The 21,081-nt window shown below is 45.3% G+C and overlaps 1 protein-coding gene across 1 annotated transcript in view; it reads right to left on the bottom strand.

Annotated features, from left to right (window-relative positions):
• The window catches only part of MICU2 (mitochondrial calcium uptake 2), an 840,968-nt gene that overhangs the window by 596,483 nt on the left and 223,404 nt on the right, over positions 1-21,081 (bottom strand). The gene's annotated exons all lie outside the window — the stretch shown is intronic.

Below are 21,081 nucleotides of genomic sequence, written 5' to 3'. Positions count from 1 at the left end.
GCCAAAGTGTCTTCTGGGAAGGGACATAATATTTGTTCAGGACTGGATTGTGGTCCACCTCAGAAAGTCAAAAACAGATCAGTTGGCAAAGGGAAAAGGTCAATGCTGAATTGACTTGAGAATTGCAGTGTTTGTCCAGTGTGTTTGTTGCGTGCCTACTTGGGTAAGGGGCCCACACCAGACAAGCTTTTGTTCAGGCATGATGAGGAGTCCTACTTAAGCAGGTTCCAATTGATTGCAGTAATAAGGCTGACACTTAAAAGACTTGGCCTCAATCCCAACAGCTACGATTCCCACTCATTGAGAATAGGTGCTGCAACTACAGCAGCAGCCCACGAGGTGGACGAAAAGCACATCGAGCTAATAGGGCGCTGCGAGTCTGGGGCTTTTGAGGTGTACATGAGGCCATTTAGAATAGGTGCTGCAACTACAGCAACGGTCCACGAGCTGGATGAAATGCACATCAAGCACATAGGGTGCTGGGAGTCTGGGGCTTTAGAAGTGTACGTAAGGCCTTGCCCTCCTGACAGGCCCTGGTGAGGGATGCCGCACAGTATGGATCGTGGGCCACTCTTTCCTAGCAAGAGCACAAAAATGGGAAGAGGGTCGGAACACTTATTGGGGGCTATGGCTGCGCAACACACTAGTGGTTTGGCTAGGCCAGCCAGACATGAAGTGGGAGCCGCTGCTGCCAGCAGTTACAATTGCAAACACCAAAGAAGGCCTTCCAAATGCAGTAGTTATAAATCTGGGTGGAAATGACCTTGCCTACATGGGCAGGAGGGACCTGCAGGGGTGCTGGGGGAGGAGGTGGGGGGAGAGGCATTGGGGGAGTCAGCGATTAGAAACAGTAAAAAAATAAAAAAGGGCAGGAAGTGGCAGGCTGGCGGGCATGGCACTTGCAGCCCAGGCAGGGTCAGAAACCACCCACAAAGACTTGGCAGATAGGGAAGCCTAGCTGCTGGCACACACTGGAACCCCGATGGTCATAACAGACAACAGCATATAACAGGACAGTTTGCATGGGTCATATGATTGACCGAAAATCTTGCGTGTTTTTAAGCATGTATGATTTTAATGAACTGCGGCCGTGTTTTTATCCAACCATGCCTCCATAAGTACTTTGGAATGGGGACAAAGAGGATGGCTGTGAGTTGAGTGGTTTCTCACACATCTGGGAGGGGTTGCAGTCTTTATGTGTAACACAGAGCATGTTTAAACTAGTTTACTCAGAAAAATTCCAAACGTGCTATTTACAACCTTTTGGTTTGGTGGGTTTATTGTTGTTATTCTTTATTTTTATTTCATATTATATTTTTATCCAAGAATAGTCTTTTACACTAGTAACTGTCTTATTCTCGGACTGCAGCAGTGTCTCACTCTCCTAATTCACCCCTATAACCGAACACTGAACTGCCTGGATTAGCTGATAACGAACGCATTTTGATTATTACCCCATACGTCTCAGAAGTATGAAAAATGTTCCAACAATGTCCTAACAAGATAGGCTTTGGGTATGCTGAGATAGCGATATCAGCGTAGTGTGTGCACTTGTGGAGATGAGTTCATGCTTTAGATGGCATGTATGCTTGTAAATATAGATTTGTGTTTTGCAAATCTAAACTGGAGTGTGAGTAGATACATATGATTAGATTTTAGATACACAGAACTGGTTTGGGTTGGCTTCCTTTTTCAAGTGCAACTCTATGCTGTTCTGCAGACTTAGGATTTGTGCAGTGACACTCCTCAAATCAGGGTTGTCTCCACCTGGAATACCCACAAAAAAAACACAAGGAGTTGTCAACTATTTACACCTTACTCTGAACAGCCACAAAGACAGTGATCCATGACAGTGATCATGAAAGAGTCAAAAGGCTTTCCTCACCTAAAGTACCCTCCTAACTATGAACAGAGACTGCAGCCCCACCTTTCACTGCCAACATCTAGCAAGGTGCCAGTGGTACAGGAAGACTGCTTAGGAGCCCCTCTCAACAAAAGGATTAAAATAATTTGTATAGGAGCCATGTCTCCTTTGGCCCCACTTTAGTGACCAAGACTCCTCCCTCCTGCTTCAGGAATGTCAGCAATACACTCCCTTCTGTCTAGGAAAAACACCTCACCCCTATTTTCTGCATAGCAACAGGCCCAGTGTGGTGAGCTTCCTTGGTGAGAAGCTGTCAGCCAGTGTCAACTCATTTTTAAACAAGTGCAAGTCACTTTTAATGCAGAATAGTTTGGGAAGATCATTAAATGATACTTTCTAAAGAAGGCATCTTCCTAAGGAAGACATTTGCACCACCTCACCCTGGACAGTGTTCAGACCCTACACCAACCTTGGGATAATCCTGACTGTGTTTTAAAGGGTTACCCCAGGTTTGTCACACAGCAGGGGTGGGCTATCATTGTTCAAAGTTGCGTACACTTGAACTTTCTAATTTACTGTGCTTGCCCTAGACAGGGAACACTATGTGTAATGTTGTTTCCTTTGAAACACTACATCCTCGGATTGCTGGCCATCTCAGAAACCCCCCCAAGACACACCTAAAACTGTGCATTAAAAATTGCCCTTGACTTCCTTCAGCTTGATGCCTCTCCTTTCTTTCATCAGAGTGACCCTCTTCTACCTTCCATCCTCTGCACGCCTTCCATTTATGAGTATAGCCTCCTCTCAGTCTCATGCCTGCCTGCTGCTCTCTTATTGTAATTCTGCAATTGGCGGTCACCTCATTTCACAGATTACAACCCCTCCTTCCATAAAACGCTATTCCTGCAACCTTACACTTATCCAGTCTTTCTCACGAAGTATTTACTGAAACCACCGAGCTCTAACTAATGATAACACACAAGTGGTATTAATAATCTATCACAAATAAACTGGAGTAAATGCATGTCTTTTTGTTGAGTGCACATGATTAATAACAATAATTACCAGTAACTACTGGAGAAAAACACTAACCTTGGGTTTCCTGAGTACCGTGTTACTCGCCGTACAGTCCTTCAACACCTCGGCAGGGGCAATATGCACTATATAAATGCAAGTATAAGCGCTATATAAATGCAAGTACAATTACAAATTTACATTATGCGGTTTGTACACCTAGGGGCCTCTTTTCCTTTTCCAAGGGCGTAAAATAATTCCAAATCCCAACAGTTGGTCATTCTTTCAAAATTAGTAATGATGATGGCTCAGTTTTATATAAACGTTGAAAGTGCGGACATTTCTTGGGTTCTAACCGACCTCTTTTTTTTTTTTTTTAAATTCAGTAGATCTGTACTGCCGCAATAGCAGCAAGACGAACATTTATTTTCTGTAAAAAAAAACAATTAAAATCCAGCAAGGAACACGCAGAGGAAGTTGCATGGAAGGCTTTGCTCGACATGCAGCTGGGGCCCCAGCTCTCTTGGTAAGTTTAGGAAACTATCTTTTGGTGTAGATGTCCATTGAGTTGAGGTCTATAAAGGTAGCTGGTCATCTTTTAAATTCCTGCAGGGCCATCCAACATGGCTAAAAGACATTGACAAAACCATAGCTCTTGCACTGCAGACACCTATTGGCTTTGCCAATGCTTGTATGCTACTAGGAATTAGTCCTAAAATATCTAGTCGAACCCTTCCTACTCCTCTCGCATAACAAGCCTCTGGTCTAGGACCCCAGATGTTTTCAAATTTCTTTGGGCAAATTCAGGCTGCATAGATCACCTTCTCGGTCATCATGCACCAGTCCATATTTTTGGTCCTGATCTCAACAGCGGGTGGGATTTGCTCACCCCATTCTCTTGTAATAACTCTTCTGAGTAACATCCTAGCCAGATGGCCGAAGAAACGTGTTCCTATGGTATAGTCGAGTCTCTCCATATGCTCCATAGTGCCAGTCTTGTTGACTGGTACTACTGAGTGTAGTCCAGTTCAGTTTTTCTCTGGATCTGCTCTCGAATCCCACTCCAGAAGGTCTGTATTTGAAGGGCACTCCGACAAAGTATGTAGAAAGGTGCCAGTTTGGCATCCTCTACAAAGGCAACTGCTGTCCCGGATCATACCAATTTTGGTCTGTGTAATATGTAGGATGCAGACTTTTAAAGTTAGATCAATGGAAATCCTGCCCATACAGCCATCTTTCAGCAACAGCTTATTTGCTGTCAGTAGACATTATGCAACAAGCATAGTCTGTTTAACTGTTCCTGGGATCAATACTTCGCTTGTACGCCTGTAGCCTTGAACTCAACAATGCAATCCGTCCGGCTAATTGCCTAGGGCCATATTTAAATAAAAACTCACTGTGCACATAAGTTAAACTTGGGTGCTCAAAACTGAAAACTGCTGGTGTCCCAGAATTTGGATCAGGGACATTTAAAAACAGATCGATGACCCAGTAACGCAGACAATCTCATACTTGTTGATTGTGTGTAGTAATACATTAATGGCAACAACGGAGAAAGGGCTTTTATGGTGGGCATGCAAAATGTAGTGAGAGTAGTTTGTTGGTATTTACAAGCAATTCGCACATTATTTCCTATCCCGAAAGCACGTGTTAATGCATTCCTAAAAAAGGTAAGAATAAGTACCCTTCAGGGGTTGGAAGGGGAATGGAATGTTACACCCCATTTTAAACTGAGGTTCTCAAATCTATACCCCTGAACATATAGTGAAATAACTGATTGGATTGGAATAGTTAAAAATCTGAAGAAACACTGGATTTTGAATTAATGATAACTTTTTTAAAAGGTGAAGGCACTCTGGAATTTTTTTTGTTTATCTGTTTCGCTTTGTGCTCGGAAGAGGTCAAATAGCAAGGATGAAACATGGTAGCTATAGCACTATAATGTTTCGGATTGCTCTCTATAGCGCTCTTCGATGTATTCAAACATTAATTGTACTTTACATGTTTTCAAGAGATTGCACATTATCACCTAGCACTGCTCAACATTTCAGGCCTGTTCTTAAAGAGAAGATAAATCGAGAGGAGGAATACAGGTCAAACAAAGCAATCAATGTATATATTTAAAATGCATTGTGATCAGTTTTCACTTTGAATGGCATCTGTTTAAACACTGCTTTCAGAGCACAGGTCTGAAAATGTGAAATCATGTATCTCAACCAACCCATTAATACCGAGGTTTACCGTTTTCCTCAAGGGTATAATTCTTCATTACCAAGGACATCTAATCCAACGCCTCTTCCTGCCCCGCACCCGCTCCCTGTGATGCCAGTGGGTCAGAAACCTTTTTCTGTCTGACCAGCTCCAGCAGCAACACCATGTCAGTGCTTCCAAGTATGTAAGGCAGGCATAGGCTTCTCACGTCATACTTCATGCTACCCATGCACTGACTAAATTTACATGCAGTGAGTGCACATAACACCAGCAAAGCCAGTAGGTCTTATCTTTTAAATGTGGGTGCAGAGCTGCTTGCTTTGCCAATGATTGCTTGTTTTGGCAATGTTTACGTCACAATTGTTCCAAAATGGCCACCTAAGCGTGTCATAGCATTAGCTGATATCTTGTAATGTTTTTTCTCAAAGTATAAAAAAATAAATCCCAGGCGCATGCCTGTATGCGCATATGCACCTTGTAATGATTCATGGTATATTTTGAAAAAACCCTTTCCAATAGGACTGCTGTACATCAATATGCAAGCGTGCATATAAGCGGCCACCTTGGATTATTTTTTCAAAGTATAGCAAATATCATTCCAAGATGGTCACCGGTGCGCACACGTGGGTGATCATGCATAGCAGCCATCTAGGACTGATTATTTTCTTAATGCTTTTTTCATAAAATACCATTTCAAGATGGTTTACAATCACTTTGAAACAACAAATTAAGAAAAGGCAGTGCTAGGATGCGGCTAAGGAAAACAATAGCGACCCTTGGGCTGCTGAAGGGCTATCACAAAAATAGTTAAAGAAAATTATGTAGGTCACTAAGTGCAACAATGGGGACATAATCAACAAGTGGGGTAGTGAGAATCTTTTAGCCGCAGCCACTGCCAGGCCCTTGTAAAAAGCAATAAAAAAAATATATAGTTGGACCTGCCTCCCTCTGCATGGTTACCCACAAATGTTTTGCCTTTTCCCCTCCGCTTTTTTTTATGAATTCTGTCCTTAAGACTCTGTGCACTTCACCACTGCTAATCAGTGCTAAAGCGTTTGTGCTCTCTGCTTAAAACATGCTAACACTGGCATATATGTGACTGGTATATTTAAACAGTGTATAAGTCCCTTATAGGGTGGCATACCATATACCCAGGATCTGTAAATTAAATGCTACCAGTGGGCCTGCAGCACCTACTGTGCCACCTACCTACGTAGCACTCTGAAACATGTCCCAAGCCTGCAATTCCAGACTGACTACAGTGTCACACTGCCATGTCGACTTGCCATTTAAACCCCCTTGTCAAGTCATAAACTCACCTTTCATTAGGTATAAGTCACTCCTAAGGTAGACCCTAGGTAGCAGGATGGGGCGGGGGCATAGCTGAGCTCAGTCCCACTTACACCTGAATAGCCTGTGCTCTGCCTTCACACAAAGGGCCTAACAATCCTGTACTCTCACTGCAGCCAGTTTGGAGCCAGGGCAGGGGAGTCAGGAAAGTCAAAGCACTTCAAAGAACCTTTCCAGACGTTTCTCCCACCTTTCAGAAGAAGGGCACCATGGTATAAAAACAGGACCTTCAGACCCACTCTTCAGTTCACTACTGGACCCGCGGAAGGACTCTCAGATAATTGCCTGCTTCTGTGACCTGCTGTGCACTCTGCCAGGCTGCTGCTGTACCTAGAAGGACTGCTTTGCTGCCTGGAGCCTGCCTTGAACCCTCAGAGGCCAGTCCTGCTGTTGCACCCTGCATCTACACCTGCACCCAGGACTACCAGAAGTGACTCCAGGGGCTAGTTTGCTGGAGTCCTTTTAAGAGCTGCAGTGACATAACAGGCTCTCATCATGTTGAACACACACCTGGACCCAGGCTGAGTGAGTCCTGAATCCCCACGAGGTGTTCGTCCCACTAGTCCTGGACCCTTGGCTGTGATGCTAAAGGTGCACAAATGTCCAAGTTCCAAAACTGAGGACTTGGAAATTTGGCCAAAAAGTGCTCTGAGAATAAGGAGGAGACCAGGACCAACCTGCTCACCTGCCTGCCCGCGGTGCATAGTCAGTTCGATTGACTTTGCGGCTTCTCCCGCTAATTTCTTCTCCGCAGCAGCAAATCTGGTTCAGTGGTCATTCACAAAAGGGGTATCTGATCTTGCAGAACTGTCTTCTGCTACAGCCCTCGGCTTCATCCCACTGGAGGTTTTTAACTTCAATTTCTGTGACTAAGTCTGAACATAGAAATCTTCACCACAGTTTTGACCCACGGCCATCCAATGACAACGATCCCTCCTCGGGGAAGCAGGGGAGGGTGGTGTCCTTGCCCAGCTGAACTTTACCTTCTCAGACATTTTTCCTCAGAAATATTTCTAAGTCCGGAGGTAAGCGCTGACTGGTCCCAATCACCACGCTTCATTGTGGTCGGCCTTAAGTGTTGACTTTGACACAGTCTTTCATGACTAGAAGTCCGTGGCTGGCCCTTTGATCTTTTAGGGGCTAGATTTCACTTACAACTTTAAAAAATCATAACCCAGGTTCTACTGATCGGAGTTTTGTCATTTTGGTGTAAATTTATTAAAAATAAAATACACTATTTTTCTAAATTGATTGGGGATTTTTTCCTGTTTTGTCTTTTCACTTTATTACTGTTTGGGTGCTGCATAAATGCTTTACACATTTCCTATAAGTTATGCCTGGCTGCTTTTTGTTACAAGCTACCCAGGCTTAAGCACAGGTTGGTTTATTGACTTTCTGTGGTTCACCATGCAAGGGAATGTGGCTGTTGCCTGACCAGGACTCACACCCCAGTCAACTAACAACCCAATTTCTCACATATATTAAAAAAAAAAAAAAACTATGAAGGGCAGGGGTGGCCAAAAGTTTAACAAACAAGGTGATTGTGGTGCAAGGTGGTGAATGGGTTTGGAAAAGAATGAGAAATGTCATACCCTATGAATAAGTTATAAAATGCAAATGAAAAAAAGTAGTTCCCTAATGTCAGTAGTGAACTGACACAGATCATTAAATCAAAATGATGCCAAAGAAGCAAAATTGCATGGGGGGAACAAAAAGAATAGGGGTAAGCCATCAAAACAGGAGCACTGTACTGAGGTGGACAATAAAGCATTCAAATCACCAGAAAGGAGTTGATTTAAAGCCCACTCTATGTACTAGTGTACTGTAGACAATAGAAACATATAACAAATTGAAATTATTGAAATTACATTTTAAGAGAGCGATAAAAAGCAATCAAGAACATTATATTGTCAGATCTGTGTTATAAGCAGTGAAATGATTCAACTCGAATAATGAAAGGTATGATAGAAAAGCTTTGATCCATGGCCAGAAGAAAGAGAACAGGAAGGTAAGCCATCGAATCAGTGGCATTGAACTGAGAGAGACAATAAAGCTTTCCACTCTCGAGCAAGAAGGTGATAAATGCCCACTCTCATGTATTACTGTAGTATGTGTGTCTATTGTTGTAGTGACGTATTCCTCTATATAATGTTATGTTTGAGATCTGAATGTTCGGGGTTCCTTAATCTCTTTCTGAAGAGATGCCTCTTGGAAAATACAGCCTCTACTGGCCTGGACTGTACACCATTCTCCTCAGGTTCTCATTTCCATCTGTTACAGAAAATCCTACATGTGCTCTAAATTTAAATGGGTCTTACATCATTTCAGACTGTGTTAGAAATGGGGTCTTTGGTTGGCCGTCAGGTTACCCCCTGTCCAAGCAAGGACCCTCACTCTAGTCAGGGTAAGTCGCACACAATCCAATTTATCCTGTGCCCACCCCTCTGGTAGCTTGACACTGAGCAGTCAGGCTTAACTTAGGCCATGTGTTAAGTATTTGTGCAATAAATCATGCAATAACACAGTGTAACACCCCAAAAATACACCACACAGTGTTTAGAAAAATGTAGAATATTTATCTTGTCAAATACGGGTCAAAAACTATCAAGATTTGATAAGTACACGTTGAGATATCACCTTAGAAAATGATAAAAAGATTCTTCAGTCTTTAAAAAGCAAAAAGTGTCTCTTGCAAGCACAAAGTACCTGGTTTGCGTCTAAATTATCCGTAAGGGGCTGCAGAGGAGGAGATGCGGGGGAAAACGGGGAGGAGATGCAGGGGAAAACGGGGAGGAGATGCAGGGGAAAATGGGGAGGAGATGCAGGGAAAACGGGGAGGTATGCGTCTGTTTCTCTGGGCGCACACAGACAATGCGTCAATATTTTTCCACGCAGTCAGGGCCTTGTGTCGATTTCCGGCTCAAATACTTGGATCCTCTTCGGGTTGCGGGGTATTTGGACGCCCCAGGGACGATGCGGAGAAATCCTGGGCGTGCAGGACGAAGGTCAATGGAGCTGCGTCCACCCGGTAGGCGATGCGGGTACATTTCTGTCTCACGGCAGGCGCTGCGTCGATTCTTCCAGCAGGAAGTCGGGCTGCGTCATTCCAGCTCGGCTATGTGTCGATCCAGTGTGCCGTGTGTCAAAGTTCTGGTCACAACGCTGGTGCTGCGTCTATCTCCTCTCGGGGAGCCAGGCTGTGTCGTTCTGGTTTGGCGTGCAGTGATTTTGTCACTGCGATGCAGGCTATGCGTAGTTTCTGGCAGGCTGTGTGTTGAATTGAAGTGGCATTTCAAAAATAGTAATATTAAATCCAACTTCACCAGTCAGCAGGATTTTGTATTACCATTCTGGCCATTCTAAATATGACCTTGTTATTCCTTTCAGATCAGAATCTACCACTCAAACAGTGTATGGGGACAGCCCTAACGTTAGCCTATGAAAGGAGCAAGCCTCACAGCAGTGTAAAATGAATTTAGGAGTTCTACACCACCAGGACATATTAACTACACAGTTATATGTTCTACCTTTTATCTACATAGCACCCTGCCCTATGGGTTAACTAGGGCCTACCTTAGGGGTGACTTCTATGCAGAAAAAGGGGAGTTGAAGGCTTGGCAAGTACTTTTAAATGCCAAGTCGAATTGTCAGTGAAACTGCACACACAGGCCTGGCAATGGCAGGCCTGAGGCATGGTTAAGGGGCTACTTATGTGGGTGCCATATTCAGTGCTGCAGGCCCACTAGTAGTATTTAATCTACAGGCCCTGGTCACATGTAGTGCACTTTAACAGGGACTTACAAGTAGATTAAATAAGCCAATTGGGTAGGAACCAATGTCACCATGTTTTCAGGGAGAGAGCATATGCACTTTAGCACTGGTTAGCAGTGGTAACGTGCACAGAGTCCTAAAACCAGCAAAAACAGTGTCCAAAAAGTGGAGGGAGACAGGTAAAAAATTAGGGGTGACCACCCTAAAAGACGGTATAATTCAATCAGAAACATCTATGTTTTCCTTAAAGCTTGTCATTTTGTTGAGGCTAGGATATTTTAACCGCTTAGGTGCGGGCGTCGGCCACTGGCCGACGCCCACACACCCTCCCTGGTGCGGGTCACGACCAGTGGCCGACACCAGGAAGGGCATTAATAAATCCTCGGGTGCGTCGCACCCGAGGATTTTTTTTTTATTTTTTTCCCCCCCCCGGGAGACACGGAAGCTACCGTGTCTCCCCCCGCCCCCCACCCGCCCCTTTGTGACGTCAGCGCGCCGCGAGGCGCGCTGACGTTGCAAAGGTGTTTTCCCCATGAAAGCAGGAAGCAGCCTTGCGGCCGCTTCCTGCTTTCATGGGGAAAACGGCCTTTTTCACGTTCGGGAAGGCCTCGTAAGAAAGGGGAGAGTCTCCCCTTTCTTACGAGGCCTTCCTGAAAGTGTTTCCTGGCCCCCGATCGCAGCACAGCTGCGATCGGGGGCCAGGAAACACTTTCAGGAAGGCCTCGTAAGAAAGGGGAGACACTCCCCTTTCTTACGAGGCCTTCCTGAAAGTGTTTCCTGGCCCCCGGTCGCAGCTGTGCTGCGATCGGGGGCTAGGAAACACTTTCAGGTTTCCTGGCTCCCCCGATCGCAGCTGTGCTGCGATCGGGGGGGTCAGGAAACATTTTGAAAAGGCCTCGTAAGAAAGGGGAGACTCTCCCCTTTCTTACGAGGCCTTCTGAAACTGTTTCTGGCCCCCGATCGCAGCACAGCTGCGATCGGGGGCCAGGAAACCCCACTAGACACCAGGGATTTCACTTTTGGGGGGCAGCCCCCCCCCCGGAAAACGGGCCGCCCCCCCCCCCGGATAATTTTCCGAAAAAAATAAAAAGGTAGGTGCCCCCCGTGGCAATTTTTTTTTTTTATGTTGTAGGGTTTCCCTGGGGGCCATTTTGGCCCCCAAGGAAACCATACAACAACTAAAAAAAAATATATGTATATATCTATATATATATATCTATGTAGATAGATATATCTAGGTACATGGATATATCTATAGATATATCTATGTAGATATATATTTATATATATATATATATTGGTAGATCTGTATCAAAGAGATTTATAAAGCGCGCTACTCACCTGTGAGGGTCTCAAGGCGCTGGGGGGGGGACGGGGGGGAGGGAAAGGGGCTAGGAGGTTCACTGTTCAAAAAGCCAGGTTTTGAGGCCCTTCCTGAAAAGAAGTAGGTTTTGGGTCTTGCGAATGTGGGTTGTGAGTGCGTTCCATGTTTTGGGTGCAATGTAGGAGAAGGATCTGCCCCCGGTGGTGGTGTGTTTGATGCGGGGGTCAGAGGCGAGAGAGAGGTCAGCTGAACGGACGTTTCGTGTGGGGGTGTGGAAGGTGACTCTCGTTGAGGTAGGCAGGGCCTGTGTTGTGGAGTGATTTGTGTGTGAGGATGAGGATCTTGAAGGTGATCCTTTTGTCAATGGGGAGCCAGTGGAGGGATTTGAGGTGTGGAGAGATGTGTTCGTGTCGGTGGAGGTCGAGGATGAGTCGTGCTGCTGAGTTCTGGATGCGTGTAGTTTGCACTTGAGTTTTAGAGTGGTGCCGGCGTAGAGGGCGTTTCTGTAATCAAGCCTGCTGCTGATGAGTGCGTGAGTGACAGTTTTTCTGGTCTCTGTGGGGATCCATTTTAATGTTTTTCAGTATACGGAGTTTGTTGAAGCATGAGGAGGTAAGAGCGTTGATTTGTTGGGTCATAGAGAGGGAGGAGTCTAGGATGATGCTGAGGTTGCGTGCGTAGTTGGCGGGGGTGGGTGCAGGGCCTTGCGTGGTGGGCCACCATGGGGGGTCCCAGGTTTTTTTGGTGAGGGCCAAAGAGGATTATTTCGGTTTTGCTTGAGTTGAGTTTCAGGTGGTTGGCTGTCATATATACATCACTTTTGTCAATATGTGTGTGGTTTCCCTGGGGGGAAAAGGGTCCGACTTGTCTAGTGGCAGTTTTAGTGCCATAAAGAAGCGCAGAAGGTTTATATGCCTACTGCAAAGAGCATATCTGTATTTTATGTAAATAGCTGAGTACATTAGTAAAGTCTATGGAGAGATGAAGGGCACTTTTGCTGGGTGGTAATGAGGGAATCCGAGGAGGAGGGAGTGGGAGCACCAATAATGATTGTTGGACTGGGCGCAGGAGGTGCTAAAGACTGTGACGAATGGTATGTGACAAGGTGTTTTTTGAGTGTCTTGAAAGTACGTGCTGATTGAGGGAAGAAGCGCAGGTAAGGTGGCCTCTACTGTTGCACGTATCTCACACACACCATCGATTTTGTGACTGTCTACGTAGGCTAGTGTTTTAGAGCAACAGTTTAGCCAATAGCAGAGATGGCATCTTGATGGATGACTGCTGCCTGCACTCGGGTTATAGAGGACCGCTCTGACATAGGATCAGAGACTGAGACATCAGATACTGAGACAGCATCTGAGGGATAGGACAATGGCGCAGACTCTGGGAGTGATTTTTCAGTCAGAGGAGTCCCATTCGAAAACTCCTCTTCCAGTACATTATGAGGGAGGTGATGAGGACAGTCCTGCTGTCCCTTCGCAAGCTGTTCGTGCAACTGGGTAATAGTGGGTTAGGCCAACCCAGAGAGCAGGTGAATGCGGCGGCAAGCAGAGAGAGAGTGCTCTCTTGGGAGCTCACCAATTTAGTTCAGCCCCAAATTCCACCACCCAAATCATATTGTGGAGACATCAAAATTGTCTATGGCAAAACAAACTGGTTTTGTAAGGCAGGTACCTGTGTTTTTGGTCCTGGATTCGGCGGCCATATAGAGAAACACACTAAACCCAAACATTTCTGGAAACTAGACATTCGGGGGAGTCCACAGAGGTGTGACTTGTGTGGATTCCCCAAAGTTTTCTTACCCAGAATACCCTGCAAAGCTGAAATGTTGAGAAAAAACTCTATTTTTCTCGCATTTCTGTCACACAAACTACAGGAATATGCTGGGATCCACAACATTCCTACCACCCAGTGACTCCTCACCTGTCCTGATAAAAACACTACCCCACTTGAGTGCCTACACCTAGTGCCTGTGTCAGGAATGGATCACCCCAGGGTCAACAGCTGCCTCACGTAAGGACCAACATTGACCGTTGTGTGATCTATTCCTGTCGCAGGCACCAGGCCTAACCACACAAGTGAGGTATCATATTTATCGGGAGACTTGGGGGAACGCTGGGTGGAAGGAAATTTGTGGCTCCCCTCAGATTCCAGAACTTTCTGTCACCGAAATGTGTGCAAAACGTGGTATTTTAGCCACATTTTGAGGTTTGCAAAGGATTCTGGGTAACAGAACCTGGTCCGAGCCCCACAAGTCACCTCATCTTGGATTCCCCTGGGTTTCTAGTTTACAAAAATGTGCTGGTTTGCTAGGTTTCCCCAGGTGCCGGCTGAGCTAGAGGCCAAAATCCACAGGTAGGCACTGTTTTCTATGAAAAAATGTGATGTGTCCACGTTCTGTTTTGGGGCATTTCCTGTCGCGGGCGCTAGGCCTACCCACACAAGTGAGGTATCATTTTTATCGGGAGACTTAGGGGAACGCCGGGTGGAAGGAAATTTGTGGCTCCTCTCAGATTCCAGAACTTTCTGTCACCGAAATGTGAGGAAAACTTGTTTTTTTAGCCACTTTTTGAGGTTTGCAAAGGATTGTGGGTAACAGAACCTGGTCCGAGCCCCGTGAGTCACCCCTCCTTGTATTGCCCTAGGTCTCTAGTTTTCAGAAATGCACAGGTTTGGTAGGTTTCCCTAGGTGCCGGCTGAGCTAGAGGCCAAAATCTACAGGTAGGCACTTCTCAAAAAACACCTCTGTTTTCTTCCAAAAATGTTGATGTGTCCACGTTGCGCTTTGGGGCGTTTCCTGTCGCGGGCGCTAGGCCTACCCACACAAGTGAGGTATCATTTTTATCAGGAGACTTGGGGGAACGCCGGGTGGAAGGAAATTTGTGGCTCCTCTCAGATTCCAGAACTTTCTGTCACCGAAATGTGAGGAAAACTTGTTTTTTTAGCCACTTTTTGAGGTTTGCAAAGGATTCTGGGTAACAGAACCTGGTCCGAGCCCCGCGAGTCACCCCTCCTTGGATTCCCCTTGGTCTCTACTTTTCAGAAATGCACAGGTTTGGTAGGTTTCCCTAGGTGCCGGCTGAGCTAGAGGCCAAAATCTACAGGTAGGCACTTCTCAAAAAACACCTCTGTTTTCTTCCAAAAATTTTGATGTGTCCACGTTGCGCTTTGGGGCGTTTCCTGTCGCGGGCGCTAGGCCTACCCACACAAGTGAGGTATCATTTTTATCGGGAGACTTGGGGGAACGCTGGGTGGAAGGAAATTTGTGGCTCCTCTCAGATTCCAGAACTTTCTGTCACCGAAATGTGAGGAAAACTTGTTTTTTTAGCCACTTTTTGAGGTTTGCAAAGGATTCTGGGTAACAGAACCTGGTCCGAGCCCCGCGAGTCACCCCTCCTTGGATTGCCCTAGGTCTCTAGTTTTCAGAAATGCACAGGTTTGGTAGGTTTCCCTAGGTGCCGGCTGAGCTAGAGGCCAAAATCTACAGGTAGGCACTTCTCAAAAAACACCTCTGTTTTCTTCCAAAAATTTTGATGTGTCCACGTTGCGCTTTGGGGCGTTTCCTGTCGCGGGCGCTAGGCCTACCCACACAAGTGAGGTATCATTTTTATCGGAAGACTTGGGGGAACGCCGGGTGGAAGGAAATTTGTGGCTCCTCTCAGATTCCAGAACTTTCTGTCACCGAAATGTGAGGAAAACTTGTTTTTTTAGCCACTTTTTGAGGTTTGCAAAGGATTCTGGGTAACAGAACCTGGTCCGAGCCCCGCGAGTCACCCCTCCTTGGATTGCCCTAGGTCTCTAGTTTTCAGAAATGCACAGGTTTGGTAGGTTTCCCTAGGTGCCGGCTGAGCTAGAGGCCAAAATCTACAGGTAGGCACTTCTCAAAAAACACCTCTGTTTTCTTCCAAAAATTTTGATGTGTCCACGTTGCGCTTTGGGGCGTTTCCTGTCGCGGGCGCTAGGCCTACCCACACAAGTGAGGTATCATTTTTATCGGGAGACTTGGGGGAACGCCGGGTGGAAGGAAATTTGTGGCTCCTCTCAGATTCCAGAACTTTCTGTCACCGAAATGTGAGGAAAACTTGTTTTTTTAGCCACTTTTTGAGGTTTGCAAAGGATTCTGGGTAACAGAACCTGGTCCGAGCCCCGCGAGTCACCCCTCCTTGGATTGCCCTAGGTCTCTAGTTTTCAGAAATGCACAGGTTTGGTAGGTTTCCCTATGTGCCGGCTGAGCTAGAGGCCAAAATCTACAGGTAGGCACTTTGGAAAAAACAGCTGTGTTTTCTATAAAAAAAATAGGATGTGTCCATGTTGTGTTTTGGGGCATTTCCTGTCGCGGGCACTAGGCCTACCCACACAAGTGAGGTATCATTTTTATCGGGAGACTTGGGGGAACACAGAATAGCAATACAAGTGTTATTGCCCCTTATCTTTCTCTACATTTTTTCCTTCCAAATATAAGAGAGTGTGTAAAAAAGACGTCTATTTGAGAAATGCCCTGCAATTCACATGCTAGTATGGGCACCTCGGAATTCAGCGATGTGCAAATAACCACTGCTCCTCAAAACCTTATCTTGATCCCATTTTGGAAATGCAAAGGTTTTCTTGATACCTCTTTTTCACTCTTCATATTTCAGCAAATGAATTGCTGTATACCCAGTATAGAATGAAAACCAACTGCAGGGTGCAGCTTATTTATTGGCTCTGGGTACCTAGGGTTCTTGATGAACCTACAAGCCCTTTATATCCCCGCAACCAGAAGAGTCCAGCAGACAAAACGGTATATTGCTTTCAGAAATCTGACATCGCAGGAAAAAGTTACAGAGTAAAACATAAAGAAAAATGGCTGTTGTTTTCAGCTCAATTTCAATATTTTTTTATTTCAGCTGTTATTTTCTGTAGGAAAACCTTGTAGGATCTACACAAATGACCCCTTGCTGAATTCAGAATTTTGTCTAGTTTTCAGAAATGTTTAGCATTCCGGGATCCAGCATTGGTTTCACACCCATTCCTGTCACTAACTGGAAGGAGGCTGAAAGCACCAAATATAGTAGAAATGGGGTATGTCCCAGTAAAATGCCAAATTTGTGTTGAAAAATTCGGTTTTCTGATTCAAGTCTGCCCGTTCCTGAAAGGTGGGAAGATAGTGATTTCAGCACCAGAAACCCTTGGTTGATGGCATTTTCAGGGAAAAAACCACAAGCCTTCTTCGGCAGCCCTTTTTTCCCATTTTTTTGGAAAAAACAAAATTTTCACTGTATTTTGGCTATTTTCTTGGTCTCCTCCAGGGTAAACCACAAACTCTGGGTACCATTAGAATCCCTAGGATGTTGGAAAAAAAGGACGCAAATTTGGCGTGGTTAGCTTATGTGGACAAAAAGTTATGAAGCCCTAAGCGCGAACTACCCCAAATAGCCAAAAAAGGGCTCAGCACTGGGGGGGAAAAGGCCCAGCAGCTAAGGGGTTAATGCCTTCAAAAGAGCTAAGCACGATATGCAAAATAAAAATTTAGAATGGCGCACCAGTTAGTATTTTCTTATGGAACTTTGACACAGAGTATCATCACAAACTGCAAAGAGAGAATTAGCTAACACATTCCAAACACCGATAATATTGGAACACTTTCCAAAGGATATGGTATAAACACATGAGTACTAAATTTAGACTGAGCATCAATATGTTAGATATAAACAAGGCAGTAGAGAACTAATCTTCTCAATTAGGAGTTATAAAAAAAATGCCAAGATAATATAAGTGACATGACACATTATTTTCCAATATTACCATAACCTTCAACTGGTCATGACCAATCTTAGTAAAAAATATTTGTAAAATGCATGCATATACGGGTTAGCAGTTTTTCCTCCACACACTTGGTTTAGTTTTTTTTTTTGTTTTAAGGCAACACCCATTTAAACGGTGGTGAAGCATGCAAACTAAAAATAGAATCACAAGAAAAACTACAATCTATGTGTAGAAAAAAAAAAAAAAATCTCAGCATAAAAACATTTTTGTTGAAAACTTCTGAAAAAAAAAAATTCAGCAGGAAAATTATTTTGCAAAATCTGTTTTTGCAAGAATATTTACCCACAGATTAGGTTAACTATGTGAGGTTGGGCAAACTATGTAACCTGTTTAACCTCTTCCATGCGGAGGGCAACTGGGAGCCGTCCTCTGCCGGGGTGCTCATGTGCGGAGTACGCTGCGCTGACGCTATCTCAATGAAAACAAAAATGAAGTGAGCTGATCAGCTCTATTCACTTTCCCTGCCTTGGTGCTCTGGAGGTGATCTCAGCCCCGCAAGCACTGAAGCAGCCGGGAGAGGTATCGTTGGAAAAGGGACAATCTCCCGTTTTCAATGGTACCCCTCTCTAGTGGATCCTTGCTTAGGGAGTGCCGCAGGAGGGCAATCCCCAAGCAGGGATCCACACACTAGGCACCAGGGAGGGGGAGCTGCCCCTTGGGCAAGGGCTTTTGCTCCTTTATTAAGATTTTGGGACAATTAAGTCTTTCTCCCCCCCCCCATGGTGCAGATGGGGGAAAAAGCCCCTGATCTGCCTCTTCCCTGGAGTGTGTGGGGGCAGGGCAGAAGGCACCCTAGGCGTCAGGGTCTTTTTTTAAAATAAAGTATGGGACTGCTCAAAATGGGCTACCAATGCCCCCAACTGCCCCAAACATCTAAACAGTCTTTATGCCCCCCTGCGGGGCAGATGAGGTAATTACCCTGATCCACTCCCAGGTGGGGGGAGGGGGCAGGAAAACCCACTAGGCGCCAGGGAATCAAAAACAAAATAGAGGTATGGGAGCTGTTCACCTCTATGGGCCCCCCACCCAAATTGAAGGGGGTAACAGTCTTTCAGCCCCCCCGGACTAAAGCGGCTCATCCCAATGGCAAGCAAGAGGACATTTGACTCTCTTGGATTTTGATTTTATATATGGGCCAAGAGAGCTTGGCTAACTCCCAATATCGTCCCACTTGCAATGGTGATCGGCTGCACTTTTTGGACTCGGGTACATTGCCACTTGGAATTCCTTACCAGACCCAGACACACCTGAAAACTAAACATCCCGGGTGGTGTGCTTCACATGCACCCCACACCATTTTCTTGCCCACAATGTCCTGCAAACCTCCAACTTTGCCTGAAATCGTGCATTTTCCCCACATTTCTGTGATGGAAACTTCTGGAATCCACAAAATTCGTTAGCACCCAGCATTGCCCCATCTGTACCAATAAAAAACATCTGCCCCACTTGTGTGGGTGCCCAAAGTAGAGTCAGCCTAAAAACGTTTGAAAAAAAACTGCCCTTTTGGACCTGCTTTGGTTCCCCCTCAATTTCTACACATTTGTGGCCCTTCCCTGTCACAGGCGTGACACGTGGCCCACCTACACAAGTGAGGTATAATTTTTATCTGGAGGCAGACGGGAATGCTAGGTGCTAAGAAATTTGTGCTTGTGCAGTGATCCCACACAGAAATGTGAGGAAAATTTGAGATTTGGAGGGGATTCAGGGTAATTAAACATGATAGTCAGACCTCCAGGGACTCCCTCAAGTGTCTAGTTTTCAGAAACGTCTGGGTTTGGTAGCTTTCCATTGATGGCTGCCGAGCCCGGGACCAAAAACACAGGTACCTCCCATGCAAAAAAAAAGGTAATTTTAAGATAAATAATTTTGCTGTCTCCACAATACGTTTTGGGTCCTTCCCTGTTGTGGGCACTCGGTCTAACCACACCAGCGAGGTACCAGTTTTATCGGGAGACATGGGGGAATGCTGGATGGAAGGAGGGTTGTGGCTCCCCTCAGGTACAGAACTTTCCATCACAGAAATATGAGAGAAATGTGTTTTTAGACAAATTTTGAGGTTTGCAAGCGATTCTGTGTAGCAGAACCTGGTGAGAACCACACAAGTCACCCCATCCTGAAGTCCCCTAGGTGTCTAGTTTTCATAAGTGCACAGGTTTGGTAGGTTTCCCTAAGTGCCGGCTGAGCTAGAACCAAAATCCACATCTAGGCACTTTGCAAAAAGTGAAAAAATGTGATGTGTCCCCCCTGCATTTCGGGGCGTTTTCTTTCACAAGCACTAGGCCTGCCCACACAGGCGAGGTAGCATTTTTTTCAGGAGACTTAGGGGAATGCTGGGTGGAATTAAGTGTTTGGCTCCCATCAGATTTCAGAACTTTGCATCACCGAAATGCGAGGAAAATGTGTTTTGACAAATTTTGAAGTTTGCAAATGATTCTAGGCAGGAAAAGGTGGTAATAGCTACACAAGTCACCGCATCCTAGATTCCCGCTGGTGTCTTCATTTTAAAAATGTACCAGTTTGCTAGGTTTTCCTAGGTGCTGGCTGAGCTAGAGCCCAAAATCCACAGCTAGGCACTTTGCAAAAAATGTGTCAGTTTTCAGTGGAAAAATATGATGTGTCCACATTGCATTATGGGGTATTTCCGGTCACTGGCATTACGCCTACCCAACAAGTTAGGAAGCATTTGTATTGGGAGACTTGGGGGAATGTTGGGTGGAAGGAAGTTTGTGGCTTCCCTCAGATTCCAGAACTTTGCATCGCTGAAATGTGAGGAAAATGTGTTTTTAGAAAAATTTTGAGGTTTGCATAGGATTCTGAGTGACAGAACCTGTTCAGAGCCCCACAAGTCACCCCGTTATGAATTCCCCTAGTTGTTCACTTTTCAAAAATATACAGGTTTGCTAGGTTTCCCTAGGTGCCGGCTGAGTTGGAACCCGAAATCCACAGTTAGGCACTTTGCAAAAAAATGCAGAAGTTTTCAATGGAAAAATGTGATGCGTCCATGTTGCCTTTTGCAGCATTTACCGTTGCGGGCACTAGGCCTGCACACGCAAGAGAGGTACTATTTTTATCGCAAGACTTGGAGGAATGCTGGCTGGAGGGAAGTTTGTGGCTCCCCTCAGATTCCAGAACATTGCATCGCTGAAAAGTGAGGCAAATGTGTTTTTTGACACATTTTGAGGTTTGCAAAGGATTCTGCGAGACAGAACCTGGTGACAGCCCCACAAATCACCCCATCCTGGACTCCCCTAGGAGTCTAGTTTTCAAAAATGCACGTCTGCTAGGTTTCTGTAAGAGCTGGATGTGCTAGAGCCCAAAATCCCCAGCTAGGCACTTTAAAAAAAACAAGTCCGTTTTCAGTGGAAAAATGTGATGTGCCCAACTTGCGTTTTGAGACATTTCCTGATGAGGGCACTAAGCCACCCACACAAGTGAGGTACCATTTTTATAGGGAGACTAGGGGGAACAGAGAATAGCAGAAAACATGTTATTACCTATTGTCTTCCTCTGTATTTGCACCTTCCAAATGTAGGACTGTGTGTAAGAAATACGTCATTTTGAGACATTCCCTGTAATTCACATGCTAGTATGGTTACCCCCAAATGTAGGGATGTGCAAATAACCACTGCTTCTAAACTTCATATTTTGTGCCCATTTCGGAAATATGTAGGTTTCCTCGATAGCTATTTTTCCCACTTTATATTTTACCAAATGAATTGCTGTATACCTGGTACACAATGAA

Source organism: Pleurodeles waltl, chromosome 8 (genome assembly GCF_031143425.1).
Source record: "Pleurodeles waltl isolate 20211129_DDA chromosome 8, aPleWal1.hap1.20221129, whole genome shotgun sequence".
Taxonomy (NCBI): Eukaryota; Metazoa; Chordata; class Amphibia; order Caudata; family Salamandridae; genus Pleurodeles; species Pleurodeles waltl.
The sequence above is the reverse complement of the archived record's forward strand: the minus strand, read 5'-3'. Positions and strand labels throughout refer to the sequence as shown.